Here is a 21,590-nt window from a genome sequence, read left to right as displayed (position 1 = left end):
TTAAAACAGAATCTGAACTCCCCACGTCCGTTAGGAGCATCTGAGACACACCGACCTGCTGTTTCAGCTTGGCCACTATCCTGTGTGCCCTGAACCTCTTTCTTCCATCGTCCCAGCCCCAGAAGAGCGAGTTCATGGATGGGGGGGCTGTGAACTCTCCACACTGCCCTCCAGTAATCCTTCCTCACCTACGGCATCCTCCATTTCTCCAGGTACCCTCTCACCTGTCGAAACTTTACGAAGTCTTTGCTCGACTTTGATCAAGGCCGGTACTTTGGCTATTCTTTATTTTACCCTGCTATAAGTCATAGTGCTTATCACTGCATGGTAATGCATTGTGATGAACACATGGACAGGTGAGGTGTCTTTGCCCCTTCAGTTATATGTTTCATGAGCATCTTGTATATAATCGGAAATTTGCCTTTGTTCCCTCTAATTTTGTCTGGAGATAATTTGATGCTCAAAAACTCAACTTTTAAAGGGAATGGGCAATAGTATCAACAAAAAACAAACAGTTATTTTTATTAATTTATATGGAATTAAGTAAATTTTTCTGCCTGTGATTCAAGTTTGTTAAAGGGTTGTTATGGAAGTCCACCCAGGAGCTTTATTTTGCCAGTGTTCTTTTTTAAAAAAAATATGTATATATATTTTAGTTATAGGTGGTCACAATATCTTTATTTCATTTTTATGTGGTGCTGAGGATCAAACCCAGTGCCTCACACATGCTAGGCAAGCGCTCTCCCACTGAGCCACAACCCCAGCCCTTGCCAGTGTTCTTGCTTTGGAGAATGGCATATGTCTGACCACAAAAGAGTTATCCACACTTAAGTAACATAACATTTCTTTGTTAATTGTATTACTTATATTTATAACATAATTGAATTTACCCAGGATTTTGCAAAATTTCTGTTCAGAAAATTTGTATGTCTTAAAATATGTCATTAACATATTAGTTTTAAATTTTTTGAATTTAAAATTCCAAATTAAGATGTTCCTCACAGAGAAGTAACAAAGTCAACACCTGGAACCATCAGTAGGAAATTAAAGTTGCATTAATGAGCTGTCTGCATCAAAAGTAAGAGGCACAATAATTAATTAGTTTTTATTTTTTACATGAAGTTAACTGGTTCCCTTTGGGATTCAGCTAAAACTTCGGCTGTTAATATATTTCACTTAACTCACTGAAGTCTCTACTCCAATTTATAATGCCTAGAAAGCATCTTTCCTTCACTTCACTCTCATTTCCTTGCAGTGAATGCAATATAAATTTGGGGGGGAGTAAGGAAGGGAATAAGAGGATGTGAATAGCTTATAAACTTGACTAAGAACGAGAAATGGGCTTTGCAGATTATTACAATGGTCCTCTCATTCTTTGCAACCTGAGTTCCACAGTGCTGAGAAGCACCTTGTGAAGAAGAGACAATTTCTAGCTAAGCTTAACTGTGAGGAGCCCCAGTGGCTGACAAAGCTGTGCTCTTCATACCACCTCTTTAATAGGTAAAGATCTGAAAATTTGATCCTTTTCAGGACAATTCATTTACGAAGTACCAGTACCAACTATGAATGAACATGTTGCCTAACATCTAAAATCAAGCAAGTATGGAGACTCCTCTCCCCAAGTGCCTCCCTCCCCGTGGGCATCCTCCAGTTCCAGCTCTCCCTCTCTGGCTTCATCTGGGCCTCTGTTTCCCTTTTATCCTCCCCCACCGTGTGGCTTGGTGTCAAGTAGTCCTGCTCATTGTTTGATGCAGGCTGTGCAAAATGGAAAAACACTGAGAAGAGAGTAGATGGAAAAATCTAGAAATATCCTTCATAAAGAATCAAACAGGGAAGCTACAAAAGGGGGGATTTTAAACAGGACAAAGAGAAAAATAGTAGAAATAGAACTCAGTGGAGAAAAGAGTGATGTCTGAGTTTATGTGAATCTTGGGCTCCATGATTTATGATTTCTGCACTGCTATAATTCAAAATATTCTCAGAGCTGGGCAGAGTGAAACAAACTTGTAATCTCAGCAATTCAGGAGGCTGAGGCAGGAGGATCACAAGTTCAAGGCCAGCCTCAGCAACTTAGTGAGGTCCTAAGCAACTTAGGGAGGCCCTGTCTCAAAATCCACATTACAAAAAAAAAAAAAAAAGAATCTCAGGAACAGGACTGGGAATGTACTCAGTGGTAGAGTACTTGCCACTTGCCTAGCAGGAATGAGGTTGTGGCTTGGATCCCCAGCACTGGGAGGAAAAAAAAAATATCTCAGAAGCTCTGTTTGTTTCCCTTTGGTGCTATGCTGCATGGTAGCAGCAGCGGACATTGGCATATGTGTGTCTTAGAAGACGATCTGCACTTCATGTGACCTGTCCACAGCTTCTGTTTCAGCACAAGCAGGAACATGAAATTCATATTTTCTTAAAGATTATAGAAAGTGTATTGCTGTAGATGTGGGCATATTTGGGAAACACAGTCCGGTAGAGCCAATCCCACATTGCTTAGAGTAATCAAAAGGCCTAGGTTTGAAATGACAGTATTATGTACTCGGAGATCATGACTAGAAATTCCTAGAAATTCAAAAGCTCCATTGTTTGGATAATTAACTATATTATTTTTACTAACACTAAGATGGTTGAAATAGACCAATTAGCTGTAGTGTTCCACAAATATGAGATGATAATTTATTTTCCTTAGGGATCAGGAAGAAAAAAACAAACCTTTTGTCATGATAAGGGAAAACTATTCTGTCATTTCTGTTTTTACTGTAGTTAGAGGAGAATGGAATTATTTTCAGCCTTCAAATTTTCAATGTGTGATGTTGGACAAGTCACCTTATTTTATTGAACCTAAAACATTTGATTGGCAAAATATAGGGATGCACTGGATACATGGAAAATAGTGAGCAGAGGTGGCTGAAGTGCTCAGCTTGAAACCTAAAGATCTGCCTTGCGTCATATATGTGATTAAAATAAATACCCAAGTAAAGTTCCGCTTTGCCAGAAGGCAGGCCACGGGGTGAGAGTGCTGTGCTCGAGTGTTCTGCTGTCCAAGGAGATTTCACAAACGGTTGCCACTTCTGTTTAAAACGCACTGACTTTGGCAGTGGAGCCGAGTGCAGGGGGACTGGTTCGACCCCAGGGTTCCTTCCTCAGATGCTGCTTTCTCCTCCCTGCCACAGGCATTGGTCAGTGGCGGCCATGAGACTGGCCAACGCCAGCGTTGTCTCTGAGCTGGTGCTTGTGGGCTTCTCCAATCACCCCCAGGCCGAGCTCCCCCTGTTCCTCCTGCTCTCTCTGGTCTACCTGACGTGCTGCTTCGGGAATACGGCGGTTGTCACCTTAGTGGTCCTCGATGTCTCTCTGCAGTCGCCCATGTACTTCTTCCTTTGTCACCTGGCTTTGCTGAACGTCCTCTTCAGCACGCTGGTGGTGCCCAAGATGCTCTTCAACTTCCTCACAAGCAGGAATGTCATCTCCTACGCCTTCTGCCTTGCTCAGACCTACCTCACCCTGTTCCTCGAGTGCACGGAGAGCTTCCTTCTGGCAGTGATGGCTCTGGACCGCTACATGGCCATCTGCCACCCGCTGCGAAACCTGCTGCTCCTGAGCTGGCCCGCTGGGCGCCTGGGCGCTGGGTTTTTTCGCTTCGGTGGTGCCGCTCTCCTGCTTCGTCCTCCCACTCTGCGGTCCCTACGTGGTGGACTACATTTTCTGTGAGCTGCCGATCCTTCTGCATCTGTTCTGTGCAGACACGACGCTGCAGGAAGCCATGATGGCGGTAGGGGGCGCTGGAACCGTGATGGTACCCTTCCTCCTCATTCTGCTCTCCTACCTTCGCATCCTGCTGGCTGTGATGAGGGTGGACTCCGCGGAGGGCAAAAGACCCTTCTCCACCTGCACCTCCCACCTGACTGTGGTGACCATTTACTACAGGACGGGGCTGATCAGGTACCTGAGGCCCAAGTCCCTTTACTCCGCGGAGGGGGAGAAGCTCAACTCCTTGTTCTACGCAGTCATCAACCCCATGCTGAATCCTTTCATTTACAGCCTGAGAAACAAGGAGGTGCAGGGAGCCCTGGGGAGGGTGATAGGGAGATACCGTGCAGTGCGAAAGCCACAGGCTGCGCTCCTTAGACATTAGCCACATGCCCACTTTCCTTCTCAGCATGCTCACATCCAAATTCCATCATGGAAATCCAGTCTGGCAGATTGGCAGGTGAAGATCACCACTGCATTTTTGCAAACGTTCCCTAGTGCTTCCAGCTCAATTTCTCCTCTGCAAATGGACATGCTAGGTGTTCACCTAGGGAGTCTTGGAGCATCGCTCTGCTGGTTCGGATGGCATACCTGTGAACCTCCTTTAGACTCTACCCTTGCATAGCATTTGATTCCGTCTTTTCTGTCTTCCTAAGCCTCAGGTCTCGCTGAGGTGTGCATTTCTGTTCCCCACAGCAGCTGCCTGGTGGGGTCTCAATGTGAAGGTGAGTCTCAGCTCCTTCAGAAGCAAAAGAATGACAATGAAAATGGAGAAATCCATATTGTTTTCAACATCAAGAGATGGAAATATATTTAAAGCTATTAATGATCATTTTTAAAGGAGCATAGATTCTGTTAATTTTTATTTATCTAAATTTTTGCCCATTTTGAATAATTTTAGAAAACTATGTGTTTTCCTTAACTTTAAAATGAAAAGAAATTCTCTATTCAGTTTGTTCCCCATCAAAGACAGCTCTCATAAATAAAAAATAACAGTAATTCCATTAATTTACTTTTTATATACTTAAATAAATTTGCTACAATATAATAACAAATGTGGAATTTCCAAGGGCTACATACTAATTTGTTAGTTACTAAGATTGCTGACTTTGGAGGCAGACTGCAGATTTAATTCCAAATCACAACAATTAATTGTTCTATGTTCTTTACAAATAACTTCTCTGTGCATGGATTTCTTACTTGAAAGCTCAGGAAATGCCATGTAAACTTATGATTTTGTACAGGTAGATGAACATTGTCCCCTTAGACCCAATAACACTGATTTAGAACACCATGCAGTCTAGATCCTCTGCCATCTTCCATCTGCTAGTGAGAACAATTTCATACTGAAATTGTGATTGTACTTCCACTAAATAGACATCCTATTTATTTATTTATTTTGGTACTGGGGATTGAACCCAGGGGCACTGAGCCAGATCCCCAGCCCTATTTATTTATTTACTTATTTATTTTTATTTTGAGACAGGGTCTTGCTAAGTTTCTTAAGGCTTTGCTAACTGCTAGGGCTGCTCTTCAGTTCTTCCTCCCTCAATCTCCCCAGTTGCTGGGGTTACAGGCCTGTGCTATATACCTAGCTTACATAGACATCATTTTAGATGGACTTTACTGACCACTGTTGGGAGCTGATGTTCCTGTTGAAGTGGATATTGTTTTCTAGGGCCAGGTAGTGTACTAAAAAAAAATGAGGCTCTAAATATAAGGTGACTAAATATAAGATCCAAAGAACTTAAAATGTGTCTAGTTAACCCATGCACATCTGTACCCTGGGGATAACTAGCTGATCATAACAGTTCATCCCTGTGGGAACAAGTGCATAGAGTACTGCATACCTGGCGTCTATTAAGGGTGTCTGAGTGGCAGGCCACTCCCCCAAGCTTGGCCAGTTAGTGGCAAACGGAAGGAAGGCACAGCCCTGGGCGTTTGGCCTCCTGTTGCAGTTGCTGTGCTTGCTCCACAGCCGGCTCCTCCACTGGTCACTACAAGGACAGTTGCATTGCATTGGTGGCTGCCTGAGATCTGCTTAGCTGCTCCCTGAGTATATATACATGGTAACTGCACAATAAAATCAGACCTGCTCCCTGATTGGTCTGCAAAGATCTTGATTAGCGACTCTGCAGCCACACTCTCCTCTACCCTGTTCCGTGGATCTCCTCACTGAATGAGATAGAGCCCACACACATCCCTATTCAGATGGACATAGATTTCTTTTGAAGACATTTAATACTAAAATACCCAAGAATCTGGACTTGTTCCTCTGCCATAAATTTTAATATATTTTATATGCAATGCCACAAGAGAAAAAAGAAGCAAATATTAAGATGGAATGAGACAGTAGGTTCTTCATTGATACATCTATGCCTCCATTGCAACATTGTACAAACATGGTTTTGTGTGTCCCCAATTGTATGCTTTCATTTTACAGTAGCTATATGTCTATGGCTTTTGTTGAAAGCAACAATGTTTCTGTGGTGACCCAGAGCCTTGCCATCTTACTGATACAGTTGAACATGACATCTCTTCTTGCTCTCAAGTGCATTGCCTAGCCAGTGAACAATCCTGAGGAAAAACACTGTGTATAAAATCAGAGGCCTATTAAATCCTGACTCAAACCAAAGTTAGTAAGCATTACTGTCTGTTTTATTCATCTTGAATTTAATAACTGCATTACTCTTAATTCATTGCAAATTGATCATTTTATGGTTTTAATAAAGTTTCCCAATTACTTACATTGTGCAAAGAAAAAAAGCAGAAATTTTATATGAGACTGTGGTAGGGGGTAAATAAACCTAGAGTTGGGCTGGGGATATAGCTCAGTTGGTAGAGTGCTTGCCTTGCATGCACAAGGCCCTGAGTTCTAATCCCCAGCATCACACACACACAACCCAACCTAGAGTCAACAAACTCACAGTGAAAACATTGTGGCATTTCTGTTTGATTTAATTATGTGTTAGGTGAAATGAATTTCACAAAGCACCAAATTAACTGTGAACTCATAGACTTGGTTTAATATAAACTAATAATAACCCTGACTGAAAGATGACATTTTAAGAGAGCCCATAATTATAGATCCCCATGTTTCATCTTAAATTCAATAGTATTAAATGTTTAGCTACTTCTAAATGAAAAATCCCAACAGCATGGATTCACCTATTTCTCAGTGATTCACTCTGCTCATTAGTTTTCTGGTTTCACATAAGAAACACAAAATACATCCATTTAATACTTGCATGATAATTTATGTTAAAAAAAAAAACTTTGCAAAACTACCTGAATTTGACTAAATTTTGCACTTTATCATGCAAAGACTTAATTAGTTCACTCTTCAGTTTTGATTAGACCAGACCCTGAAACTACATGAAAAGTAAACCTTAGATTGGTTACTGATAAGATGAGTGTGTGAAAATTGAAACAATTTTGCAAATCAGTCTGTTCCTGGAAAACAGACAAGAAGTGGGTAGAGGGAAAGGTGTGTTTATGGGAGGGTAGCACAGGGAGAAGTCAGTTCCCTGAGTGACTTCAGGTTCAAGGATGCTCTCAGTGCTCCCAGAATTTTAATGAGATCACAGCAGAAGGTGCTTCTTGATTTTGACTCATCATTCCCAACACATAAACGAAGATGACTTTTTAGGGGTCTAAATGGGATACCTGCAACTTTAAACAGAATCAATTTGACCAGTTGAGATGAGCTGAATAATCAAGTAAATTTGTTTATTTATTAATTACATTAAGAAAGTTAAAAGCCCATTAATTTTTTTCTCTCTAGCATACAAAGAGGACAGATATAGTGTGTGTGTGTGTGTGTGTGTGTGTGTGTGTGTGTGTGTGTGTGTGTAAAATATATGGTCTTAATCAGTTCTTTGTTGTGGGTTCTAATCAAGTAAGAGTTTGATATGTCTTAATACTTAGAAGCAAAGAAGAAAGAAGTCTCTGACAGCATTGCACTACAAATTAGAAGTAATCATCTTCTTCCCAAAGAGTAACTATGTTTAGTCACAAGAAATCGTGTATCTCTTCCCTCCTTTTATTTTCAATAAAATATTTTTGTTTTTAATAAAATGTTTCAGAATTCATCCTTCCCCAGCTTGAATATCACACTTGACAAGTGAAATTGTAGAAATTTACTGTACACAACTTGATGCTTTTATATATGAACATACTGTGAAATGATTAAACCTGTGTTTAAACCTTGAAAATTCTCTTTTATTTATATATGTGAGAATGTTGAGCCCAAAACTAAGAAATTTCTTCCCTATTATGCTAGATGTGGTAGTGCACACCTATAATTCCAGCAGCTTGGGAGGGTAAGGAAGGAGGATCACAAGTTCAAAGCCAGCCTCACCAATGGCAAGGCACTAAGCAACTCCAGTGAGACACTATCTCTAAAAATAAAATACAAAATAGGGCTGGGATGTGGCTCAGTGGTAGAGTGCCCCTGAGTTCAACACCAGGTATTTAAAAAAAAATAAAGATTTCTGGGAAAACCATGTAATCATTAATTAATGCAGAAAGTTTCCCACATATGGTACTTAAAGAAGCTGGCTTCCCTCCATATCTTCCCACAATTATACTTTTTTGGCCTTGTTTAAATTTGCTGTGGTTCCAGGAACAGAGTTATTTGAAAAATTCTTTGCATTTTCCACATCCACATATTGTCCATGGCCAGTCTAACATTCAGTTTTGTTTTTTGTTGTGGGGGGAGAGTGGGTATAAAGAATTGAGCTCAGTGGCACTCGACCACTGAGCCCCATCCCCAGCCCTATTTTGAATTTCATTTAGAGACAGTGTCTCACTGAGTTGCTTAGCACCTCACTTTTGCTGACGCTGGCTTTGAACTTGCAATCCTCCTGCCTCAGCCTTCCAAGGACATTCAGTTTTAGTGTGATTTTATTCAGGCCTCTGGTTCCACACCCAGGTTTCCACACCCTTAAAACTGCCACAGTCATCCCTTGGATGTGGGCTGTCTTTAAGTGGTGACATTAGGTCCTTGGGGCTTCATACTTACCTAGAATGGATAGAACCTCTAAATTATTATGTGCACAGTGCCTGGTCTAGAAAGAAGAATTTTAATTCCATGGAAGCATCAATTTCAACTATGATACATGCAGCAGTCAGACAAATTGTCCTTTTAGCACCATTTACTTGGGGCTTCCCCTGGCTAAAGCATGGACCACAAGAGCAGGACATGATGTCATGATGTCAGTGTGCACTTGCATATGTAACATGGTGTCATTTACGATCAACAAGGTGGCAGCACAGCTCTCAACAGATGTCCAGATGCAGCCACTGCAAAAGGAACCCACTAGATTGGAGTTTGGGCCCAGCATTTATGTTCATGTTTCTGCAGCACTGAGATACCTGCTGCAGGAGGCATCATAAACTAGACACACAACCTGTTTCCCTTGTTCTCTGGCGACATCACATGTGAAAATCCAATGAAGCTCCTAACTGAAGAATAAATCCAGATGCTTGGAGTGTTTCAACATTGAATGTCTTTGGAAGAAACCAGAGGTCTTTCACTGGAGAAGCAGCTGGAGGGCCCTGGATCCAGGTAACACTAAGATAGCTATGGATGTCATGTTCCCAGGGCTTCGCATGTACCTAAAATATGGACGGAACCCCAAATTACTCTCAGTGTACTACCTGGCCTAAAAAGAGGAGTTTCAATTGCCGAGAGTGGTAATAAAAGTCTGAAAAGTTGTCTACTTGGTTAAATTGCGTATTTCTCTTCTTTTATGAACTTACAAAATTCAGCACAGAACACTTCCTTTGCATTTAGTAACAGATGAAAATGATGGTATGGAGTGTGCTCCGGGTCCTCACTCTGCTCTAGCTATCTTGTTTGTGTTTACTCGAGCAGTGTCCTGTAGGCTGCATCACCTGGTCCATCCAGTATGAAAGTGACACAGAGTGGTTTTTTGATGAAAGATGGAAAAACCCAGTTGCTGATTTTGGAATTATCTCCGAAGTCTGCCTCTAATTTCAGCAATATCAGAATAATTGGCATCTGGCTCCTTGAAACATCAAAATTGCAAATGTTGTAACAAATATATCTTCCTAAAAATTAAGTATATAAAACTGCTATAAGTATTTAGGCATCTAAACTATTTCACATATGGAGCTAATGTATATGTAATTGAGAAGAGTCTCTTTCAATTTTAAGTTGAATCACATTTTTTTTTCCCCTCACAGGTAACATTTTTCTTAAATGGACAAAACAAAAATGAGAATGCCTACACATCTTTTAAATATTTTTATTAATTACTTCAAAAGATATTTTCCTCTAGTAAAGTTTAAGGGTATATGTATTTCATAAGTTGGACGACTTTTTTTCTTTTTTACTTTTAACCTTGGTATTCACAGAGGATTGACTTTTGCCCCAAAGACACCAAAATTTACTGATTCTCAAGTCCTTTACCAAAAAAAAAAGCATAGCATTTGCATATAACTTACACATATTCTGCAGACACTGCGCACATCAACTCTAGATTATATAATACTTAATACAATGTAAATGCTACCTTAGTTTAGGGAATAATAAGAGAAAAGTCTATATGCGTTCATTACAAATGCAATCTCTAAAATATATTTTCAGTGTGAAGTTGGTTGAAGCCATGATCCAGAAACCATCCAGAGTGAAATTGCTGGATCATAGGGTGTATTTTAAATTTTCATTTTTCTCAGCAACCCTCAAATTGTTTTCCATAAGGGCTTCAAAATTTTACATTCTACAAGTAGTACACAGGTTTCTAATTTCTCTCATTTTCAATTAAACTTATTATTTTATGAAATAATAGCCAAAAAAAGCTACATAGTAAAAAGGACTGGGGTATAGCTCAGTGGTGAAGCACCCCTGGAATCTATCCCCAGTACATAATAATAATAATGATGATGATGATGATGATGATAATAATAATAATAATAATAATAATAATACTTTGGACATATAAAAGTGGATATATTTCTGTTTTGTTGCTTTGTCTTGCTAGTCCTTTACCAGCTTCTCCATTCCAATGGAAAACAACATGAAGTTTCCTCAAAAGTTAAAGAGAAAATAGAACTACAATATTATCCAGATTACCCTCTTCTCCTTAGAATGGAGAAAAAAAATTATAGTATTAAAATGGAATTGTGTACACCAGTGAAAAAAAGAAATTAGTTTCACTTCTACACATGAGTAACTATCTTTTTTTTAAAAAAATATTTTATTTATTTAGTTAGTTTTAGGTGGACACAATATGTTTATTTTATTTTTATGTGGTGTTGAGGATCGAACCCAGTGCCTCACGCATGCCAGGCGAGCACGCTACCACTTGAGCCACATCCCCAGCCCACATGAGTAACTATCAAAAAAAAAAAAGAACTGTAATTAAAAAGGGTAAGGAAATGTAAATTTATTTATAAGAGTTTCTAAAGTGGGGAATTCTATATATATATAATATTCTGCTTAGGCATACATAGATAGTGAAATCAGCAAAATTAAGCAAAGGGAAGGTTATTCCAAAATTCAGACTAATAATTATCTCATAGAGCATAGAAGCCATATTCTTCTTTAATCTAAACTGAGATCATGGAGTGACTGCACTTTGGCTCAGAGCCCAGAACAGAGCTGGGCAACTGTGGAGGGCACTGGGCCCATGGCATTCTGACCAGATGTTTTTGGGTTGTGCCAGACCACAGAAACCACTACACCCTGGACCCTCACTTGCTCTTCCTGCATCTGCAGTGGCTGAGCAGTGATAACTAGTGAACTTGTGGGCTGTGAAATGGCCATTCCCTGAGAACGTGGGTCAGTCCTAGAGTGTCCCTGAGTTCGATTCCTGGGAAAGAAAGAGAGAGAGAGAGAGAGAGAGAGAGAGAGAGAGCGCTATACACATTTGGAGCTATTCCTTGAGGCATCATACAGATTTAGAGATGGGAAAGAAAGGTTATAAATAGATTTTTGGTTAAAACAACAGCAAACATGTGAAGAGGGTAAACGATTACAAACCCAGGAAAGAATGTGGATTCACATGCCATTTAGACTCTAAGATCAGGCAGTCATTTTCCTCTATTTTGATCATAAACTCTTTTTCACTGTTGAACCACTCAGCAAAGAAAAGACCACTGATTCCAATTTTAAATCAAATTAAGCAAGTTTATATTGTGTACACAAAGAAAGCAGGCCAGGACTGTCTCTCCCAACCCTGGGCTAGAGATCAGCACCCCAGCTCTCCAGAAAAATTTTATAGCACAAAAAGTTGCAAAGGGAGGTGTCTTGAGAACTTATAGCAAACAGGATTTTGACAAGCATAATACAATGATCTGCATGGCTTAACATTTCAAGGTAGGGAATAAATTCAGATCCCAATATCAGAATTTATGAGGTACTGCTGAGGTTTAAGAGAGGGTTGCTATCTGGTCAGGGAGACCCAGGCATGGATGAGTTCAAGGCATGGGCAGGCATTCCAAACAAGTTGAGAAATCTCAGGAATTTATAGTAAAACAGAAATGAACTTTTCATGAATTTGTGAGGAGATGGATCCCAATCTTAAAATGGAATTAGGCTGAGTTTATCAGTCACTTGGTGGTTCAGAAGTAAATGGAAAATAGAGGTGATTTTCATGAAAATGGAATAGTTTATCTATTCATCAGGAAATTGAATGTCAATTTTCCTTTTCTACACCATCATTAAATTGTTGGTCATGTTGACAACTTAACCAAAAGAATGGTATTCATATAATAAATGCATTCTTTCCATTCTATGTGCACAATAGGTAATGTACCCACGTGATTCAGTTTGTTACATCACAGTCAGAGAACTGAAGCATCCTTTAGGCATTAGTAAGGCTCACAGTCACAGGAATTATTTTCAGCATGGGGTGAGCTTTATTCTAACTCCTATCTATGTTGTACCTATGACAGAAACACTTCAGGTATCTGAAATGACACCTTAAAAAGTTGATACATTTATTTAGTCAACAACTGAGAATCAAAATAAATAATAATTTTAAAACACATATTATTACTCATATAACACTGTACAATGGTCCAGTGATCTTTGGAAAAGTAACTGAGGAATAAATTGCGCTGAACTTCAGTTCCATTAAACCATCTCCCACCAAAGACCGGACTCCGTGAGCTGGCACTTGCACAAGCCACTGAAGCAGGAGCGAGGTGTGGGGCGGAGTGACAGCTGCTGCGCCCCAGTGGCCTTGCACAGCCTGGAGGGCACTCCAGGCAAGGCCACTGCTGGGCAGAGGGCAGGGCTGCATGCCGACCCCATCGCGCCCACCCCGTCCAATGGAAAGCTGAACTCTAGGACTCCTTCTTTCTCAGGAGTGGCTGAGGAGCCTGAGGAAGTCCTTGCTGTACCCTGCTTAGTCCCGGGTGTCCTCCCACACTCCCTTTTGAAAACCTCTTCCTTGGAGAATCTTGCTCCTAAGTACAAGAAGCTGTCTTTCCAGATTAAGATCAACCCCTTTGCCCTGGGCTGCTCCCTCTCATTTGCAAATGACTCTAAGGCAGGTCTTCTCACAGCCAGGAGCCCTGCAGGGACTGACCCCTCCCCACTTCACTATGCCCAGCACCTCAATGTTCCAGCAGCCACACCTTTGGCTCTGCATTCACTCCAAGCCAGACAATGCCTTAAGTTACTGATGGAAGACACCAGACCCCTAAGTATCACTTCCTGTCAATCCAGGTAGCTTGGGTAACCTGGTTAGACCTGCCTTTAGTTTTTGCTTTGGATTTCTATCCTTGGCTTTGCTTACTAACTGACTCTTCATTTATCTTCTTGGTCATCACTGACTTGAAGTCCTTCCCTTTCTTGTTCCGTCTCCAGCTGTGCCCAGAAGCTCAGCCTCAACCCAGGATGAACCCTGTCTTTCACCATAATCCTAAGGTGCTGAACCCACAGGCAGTGCCACATGAACGAATGATACCACCTTCACTGGGCAAACTGGGTCTGGGGCACCTGTAGCCCTCCCTTCAAGCCGGAGGGTGCTGCTGTCTGTGGCACATAGGCGCCACTGACCTTGTCATAAACATAAGCAGGATAGGGCTGGGGATACAGCTCAGTTGGTAGAGTGCTTGCCTCGAATGCACAAGGCCCTGGGTTCAATCCCCAGCACTGTTACCGCTGTTGACCTGTGACGAGTTCTTGCTCCCCGATGTTGAAGAATAACACCAAAGAAGCACACGCCGAGGCAAGGTCAGAGTAGAAATTAGAAATTTATTAAAGGACAGAAGAAAAGACTTCTCCCGGAGGAAGAAGGGGACCCAGAAGGTGGAATCCCTGGAAGTGCAGTTGTCTCCCCTTTTTATAGTTCTTTCAGTAATGGAATGTAGGTTGGAAGGCCCAAGGGGTGGGACACAGGTGGGCCAAAGAAGTAATCTGGTCATTTCTGAGTCAAGTTTGCTGTTCATTAACATTTCTTTGGGATGAGCTATCTCCAAATCTGTTGGGGGCTGTATCCTGGGCTTCATTAACATTTCTTTGGGATGGGCTGTCTTCAAATCTGTTGGGGGATGTTCATTAACATTTCTTCCAGGTGGACTTTGGCCTAGGGCCTTTTCGGAACTTTATTAACATTCCATGAGTTGTCCTGTTTTCCCTGAGTCATTCCCAGCATGGCCTCCATTTTAGATTTCACTCGATATTAGACCCGATTTACCTAACTACACTGACTACCTAACTTTAAATCTGGCTTCAGCACCACATACACAAAAAAGTAAATCTTACTGTATGTTAATTGTATCTCAATAAAAATTGACACAACAATTAAAAAAAAAAAAAGCAGATGAGCCCTCAGGTGAAAGTGCCCAATCCTATCTCCATTTCTAAGACCTCATCCAAGGAAGACCTCTGCCTTCTGCCCCTGGAGGCTGAACCAAGTTCTCTCCCTCTGAGCACTGCCACTTCACACTTGTCCTGGAAACTGTCCTGCCCAATCCCAGGCTTTCAGGTGCTGCTTATACTAGAGACCTCTCAGGCTTTTGTACACTAATGGCCTTCCCCACCTGCGTTGGAATCAACCCAGGTGCTAACATCTTACAATTTATAAAAACACAACTACACCTCCCTTGAGATATTTGGCTCTCACCCCTTCAACACTACCCTTCAGGAAAACTGTTTGCAAACACAGCTGCTCCCTTCCCTCCTGAGTGATATACCTAGCCTAATTATCTCATTAGATTAGAAGCCAGCTTGTCACAAGTTATGAAGGATTCATTTCTGTTTTCTGTAAAAATATCAGGATGTCTGTATGGCCTGGCCATTAGTTGATGTTGTAAAGCTGATTGGAATGCCTGCCCGTGCCCTGAACTCACCCAAGTCCGGTTTTCCCTGACCATATAACAACCCTTTCCTAAACTTTAGTGACGCCTCATAAATTCTGGCCCTCCCTGGCCAGACAACGACCCTCTCTGAGTCTCTAAGATCTCCATAAATTCTGATGCCGGGGCCAGCAAAAATGTAAACTTGTGTTATGCTCTTCAGAATGTTGTTATCTGTAACCCCCCCCCCATTTTGTGTAACTTTTTGGGCTATAAAACTGGGCCACAAAGAAGCCTCGGGGCTGTCCTTGGCTCCCACGATTTTGAGGGGCAAGGCAGCCTGGCCGGTCGAAATAATAAGCTTGCTTTAATTTGATTTTAATTGGAGTCAGTGGTCTTTTCTTGCGTCGTGGTCTAACATTTTGGAGTTCCCCAGCGAGATCAAACTGCAGGACCAGACTGCAATATCAGGCTGCTGGAAATTCTGAAGTCGGACCTTCGCTCCCGGGCTCCGGGCTGGAGAGCCACTCTAGGGGGTGCGCACCTTGAGACGTTCCAAGGCCCCAGGGTGAGCCTTTGGTCCTCGGAGAGCTGGAGTGAACTGCCGCACTAAAACAATTAGCAAGCATCTGGTGGAGGAGGCCTCCATAGGTAAGTGGCGCCTTTATAACATCTGATATCTGGTTAAGGGAGATCTCTTCTGAAGACAGAGAGGTGGCCTGGCGAGGCTCACATATACTCCTGTCCGGACAGTAACGAGAAATCGTTCTGTCTTCTGTTCTGTTCTGTAGGGAATTCCTCTGGAAGGGTAGAGAGGTGCCGACGGGCACGCACGCACTCCTACCCCGGAGCTTTGGCAAGACGTTGCATTGCTCCTCTGTTTTTCTGTTTCGGTGCCGGGTTTGTGTTTCCTTGTGTTTTGTTCTGTGTTCTATATGTTTTTTCTGTCTTTTGTTGTGTGACTTCTGTGGTGAAACTTAAGGAAAGTGGACATCAAAATGGGTAATAAAGCAAGTAAGCCTGATAGCCCTTTGAACTGTGTTTTAAGGAATTTTGATAAACTTTACCCCTCTTTTGTTAAGCAGAGCTATGATTATCCCATCACCAAGAATCGCCTCCGAACTTTCTGTGAGGCAGAATGGCCCACTTTTGGAGTCGGCTGGCCCCCTGAGGGCACCTTTGATCCCCAGGTGGCATGGGCTGTAACTAATACCACTCTTGGCAACCCCGGCCACCCAGATCAAATAGGATATATCCTACCCTGGGCAGAAGCAACAACTAATCCACCCCCTTGGATGAAGGTTTGTATGGTCCGGAATGGACAGGGAGGGCAGGCCCTGATTGTGACCAAAAAAAACTTCCCAGGAGCCCTCAATTAAGAGCCCTGTTTTACAGGACGCTCAGGAGGATTTCCTCCCCCCCCCCCACACTGGGGCTCCTCTTTATCTCCCTGCTGCTGGTGCGGGAACAATGGAGACAGCTGCAAAAACTGCACCACCGCCTCCCTGCCCCTCCCCTGAGCCGCTGCAACTACCTCATTCCACCACTCCTTCTGCTATCACTTCCCCAAATAAGCCAGCCCCTGTTCCATCCCCTCCTCATACCCGACAGGGTCGCCCCTATGGAAGGCCTGATTCGATCCCCTCCCCAGGCAGACCCGCAGGCACTGTTTCTATTTCTATCCCAGAGGAAGAGGTGACTCCCGCCCCTGTCCTTCCTCTCCGCCAGGTTCCAGAAGGTCGTTACATATATGTACCATTTTCCACAACTGATCTCTACAATTGGAAAAACCAGAATCCCCCGTTTAGTGTGGATCCTAGTTCCCTGATTTCCCTGGTTGATTCTGTCTTTTTTAATCATCTCCCCACCTGGGATGACTGCCAACAGATTCTGCATACCCTTTTCACTACGGAGGAAAGGGAGCGAATCCTGGCAGAAGCAGCTAAAGCGCTGCCTGGAATAAACTCTCTTACGCATGACGAGAAAACGGAAGTAATCAACTTGGCTTTACCTAAAAGAAGACCAGACTGGGATTATGGAACGGCGGAAGGTAGGAGAGCACTCAGCGATTACCACCAGGCTCTATTAGAGGGTCTTAGGAGGGCAGCTCGCAAGCCCACCAATCTTTCTAAAGTAGCAGAGGTGAAACAAAACCCAGACGAATCGCCTTCAGCGTTTCTCGAACGGCTCCTAGAGGCATACCGTCTATATACTCCTATAGATCCTGAGGACCCGACAAATCTGAAGGCGATTAACCTGGCTTTTGTAGCTCAGTCAGCCCCAGACATCCGTAAAAAGATTCAAAAGATAGATGGCTTTGCAGGGAAGAATAGGTCAGAATTATTGGAGATAGCCCAAAAGGTGTTCGAAAACAGAGAGAGCCAGGATGATCTACTGATAAGGAAAGTAAATCGGGCCACAGTAGCTGCACTAAGGTCTCCCGAAGTTTTTAATTCCAGACAGATGCAGGCGGCACATGGCAGGGGCAAAAGAAGGACTCCCCTCCAAATAGATCAGTGTGCTTATTGCCGGGAACATGGACACTGGAAAAATCAGTGCCCCCAACGAAATCGAAAAGACTTTCCCCCGCTGCAGACCAGAGCCCCTCAGCCACAACCGGCTCTAACTTTAGAAGAATAGGGGGACCATGGCTCTTTCAAACTAGGCTCCCGAGAGCCAATGGTAACCTTCACAATTGGGAGCCAACCTGTAAATTTCTTGGTGGATACAGGAGCTTCATATTCGGTGTTACAGAAGCCCCTAGGACCCCTCTCTAATGAAACTATGGAAGTACAAGGGGCAACAGGAGAAATTAAAAATTATAGATGGACCACAGATCGGACTGTTGATGTAGGACAAGGAACAGTGACTCACTCTTTCATTGTTATCCCTGAATGCCCTTTCCCATTGCTGGGGCGGGACCTTCTAAGCAAACTTCAGGCAACTATATCATTTTCAGGGGAGATGCCTACACTACAATTGGGGAGTCCTACAAGAGCCTTAACTATAACATGCCCATTAAGTGAGGAATATCTGCTTTCTCAAAATCCTATCCAAGCTTCAGAGGGAAAGTGGAAAAAACTATTAATCCAAGAAATTCCTGCAGTTTGGGCTGAAGATAATCCTCCGGGGTTAGCTAAACATGTGCCACAAGTCGTAGTCCAACTAACCTCTGGGGCTATGCCCATTCGGGTTAGACAATACCCCATTAGCTCTGAAGCCAGAGAAGGTGTCAAAATTCACATCAGACGTCTCCTAAAAGAGGGAATACTAATTAGATGCCAGTCAACCTGGAACACCCCTTTGCTGCCGGTCCAAAAGCCTGGGACTCATGATTACAGACCAGTACAGGACTTAAGAGAAGTAAACAAACGGGTGGAAACTGTACACCCAACCGTCCCAAACCCTTATACCTTGCTCAGTATGTTGCCACCAGAACATACAGTCTACACTGTATTAGATCTGAAAGATGCATTTTTCTCCATTCCTTTGTCAAAACTGAGTCAGCCCATCTTTGCATTTGAATGGACTGACCTGGAACAGGGGATATCAGGACAACTAACCTGGACTCGACTACCTCAAGGATTTAAGAACTCCCCCACCATCTTTGATGAAGCACTCAACAAAGATCTGAGCCTCTTCCGCAGTGAGTACCCCGAGATAACCTTGCTCCAATATGTGGATGATCTTTTACTAGCAGCAAGGGATGAAAGGGACTGTTTAAGGGCCACCCAGGGTTTACTGAGAACCTTGGCTCAACTGGGGTACCGAGTCTCCAAAAAGAAAGCACAAATCTGTTCTCCTCGAGTTACTTATCTAGGATATGAACTGAGGGAAGGGAAAAGGCTGCTATCCCAAGCCCGCATAGAGGCCATAATGAAGATCCCAATCCCAACTACTAAAAGGCAAGTTAGGGAGTTCCTGGGGGCAGTTGGGTACTGCCGTCTTTGGATACCTGGATTTGCTGAGATTGCCAAGCCTTTATATACTGCAACTGCAGGGGGCAACTCACCCTTAGTTTGGACTGAAGAAAATGACTTAGCTTTTAAAAATCTAAAAAAGGCCCTGGCACAGGCTCCAGCCCTAACCCTCCCTGATATCTCTAAGCCCTTCCATCTGTATGTTCATGAGAGAAAGGGCATTGCAAAAGGGGTTCTTACCCAAAATCTAGGGCCATGGAAAAGGCCTATTGCCTACATTTCAAAAAGGCTGGATCCAGTAGTGTCAGGATGGCCCCCTTGTTTACGAGCCATAGCGGCTACTGCACTTCTGGTGAAGGAAACAGACAAGCTTACCCTAGGGCAGACTCTAACTGTGACTGCCCCTCATGCAGTGGAAGCTCTATTGAGGGATGCCACAAATCATTGGATGTCAAATGCGCGCCTCACTCAATATCAAGCTCTACTCCTAGATAAAGACAGATTAACCTTCAGTAAATCCCTGGCCATCAATCCAGCAACTCTGCTGCCGGACAGCAATCCAGAGGAGCCAATTCATGACTGTTCAGAGATGCTGGATGTCATCCAAGGTACTCGACTAGACCTGACTGACATTCCTCTCACCATCAGAGACGCAGACCTTTACACTGATGGCAGCAGCTATGTCCGGGATGGAATAAGGTATGCAGGGGCAGCTGTAGTCACAGGTCAAAAAGAAGTTATTTGGGCCCAGGCTCTGCCCAGGGGCTCATCAGCCCAGAAAGCAGAAATCATTGCTGTGACACAGGCATTGAGATGGGCAAAAGGAAAACGGGTGAATATCTACACAGACAGCCGTTATGCCTTTGCTACGGCACATGTGCATGGACAAATATATAAACAAAGGGGACTTCTAACCTCAGATGGCAAGACCATCAAAAATAAACAAGAAATTCTTGAACTACTGGAGGCAATTTGGTTACCAGACAAATTGGCTATTATCCACTGGCCTGGACACCGCAAAGACGATAGTCCTCAGACCCAGGGTAACAACCTGGCAGATCAAACAGCCAGGGAAATAGCCCTTGGAGAGCCAAAATACCAAGCTGTCCTAGAACTCTCCAATTATCCAAAATTTCCAGTTAAATTTTGGGAAGAGGCCCCGTCATATACTACAGAAGAAATAAACTCATACTCCTCAATGGGGGCCCAGCAAAACTGTCATGGCTGGTGGACCCTCCCAGATAAAAAAATCTGCATACCTAAGCTACTAGGGAGAAAATGGTTAACTAATCTTCATCAAGCCATGCATTTATCCCCCAAGAAGATGTCAGAATTGATCTCACCCTATGTCTGGCTACCAGGACATCGAGAGATGCTTCAAGATATCTCAAATCGATGCATGACATGTGCACAGGTAAACGCTAAAAGGAACCAACTTCCACAAGGAAACAGAAGTCAAGGTACTGTACCTGGTGAATTTTGGGAACTAGACTTCACTGAAATTAAACCTGGACTATATGGATATAAATACTTGTTAGTCTTTGTTGATACTGTCTCAGGCTGGGTAGAGGCTTTTCCAACCCGGACGGAAACAGCACAAATAGTAGTTAAAAAGCTAATAACTGAGATTGTTCCTAGATTTGGCCTCCCTCTAATTTTGGGGTCTGACAATGGCCCGGCCTTCACGGCCAAATTATCTCGATTGATTTCAAAGGCCCTTAATATAAACTGGAAATTACGCTGTATGTATCATCCTCAAAGCTCAGGGAAAGTAGAAAGGATGAATAGAACATTGAAGGAAACACTGACTAAATTAATTCTTGAGACTGGTGGTAACTGGGTTGATCTCCTGCCTTTTGCCCTGCTGAGGGCCCGTTGTACTCCTTATCGGGAAAAATTTACCCCTTATGAAATAATTTATGGGCGGCCACCGCCTGTGGTTCCCAGAATACATCTAGATCTGCTGGGAGACATTCCAGTCTCAGAGGCACTTAAAGGGTTACAACTAATCATGGATAAGATCTTTCCTCAGGTCCAGGCTGCTCAACCCATTGGACACAGATCGCCTGATCATTCATTCCAGCCTGGAGACGCTGTGCTGATAAGACGGTTAAAAACCAACAGTCTTGAACCCAGGTGGAAAGGCCCTTACATCGTGATTCTCCGCACTCCCACTGCCGTCAAAGTTGCTGGCATTCCTGCATGGATTCACCATTCACAGCTTAAGAAGGCACCTGCAGAACCCACTGGAGGAAAATCAAGCAACCAAAGGTGGAAAGTGACTAAACGTGGACCCTTTAAAATTAAAATTTCTAAGGGTTAATGTTTTGTCATTAACTTCTCATTTTTTCCTTGTCATTGTAAACATTATGCTAATGATTTTCCACTTGTTGTAGTATATATGTATTCTTGGGTTTTAGCTATGCCAGTTTCAACGAGCCTTGCACCCCTTCTATAACCCAGGTAGGACCTGCCATTGCAGGATCCCCACTAATATTAAATTGCACTTACTCCTGTCAGGATCCAATAATTGGCCCTATCAGATGGTATAAAGATAACCAAGAAGTTTTTAGTCAGGTGTTCAGGGAGGGACCATGGAGAAACCTCACAGATCAGTCCCAAAGAGGTAATATAAACTTTGGAATCTATAAATAC

At 42.9% G+C, this 21,590-nt stretch overlaps 1 pseudogene; it reads left to right on the top strand.

Moving 5' to 3' along the window:
- The first annotated feature begins 3,183 nt into the window (after window positions 1–3,183).
- LOC144249086 (olfactory receptor 10A7-like) lies at window positions 3,184–4,126 on the top strand (annotated as a pseudogene).
- The last annotated feature ends 17,464 nt before the right edge of the window (window positions 4,127–21,590 follow it).

The sequence above is a fragment of the Urocitellus parryii genome, chromosome 1, assembly GCF_045843805.1.
Source record: "Urocitellus parryii isolate mUroPar1 chromosome 1, mUroPar1.hap1, whole genome shotgun sequence".
NCBI lineage: Eukaryota > Metazoa > Chordata > Mammalia > Rodentia > Sciuridae > Urocitellus > Urocitellus parryii.
This window is presented reverse-complemented; position numbering and strand designations above follow the sequence as displayed.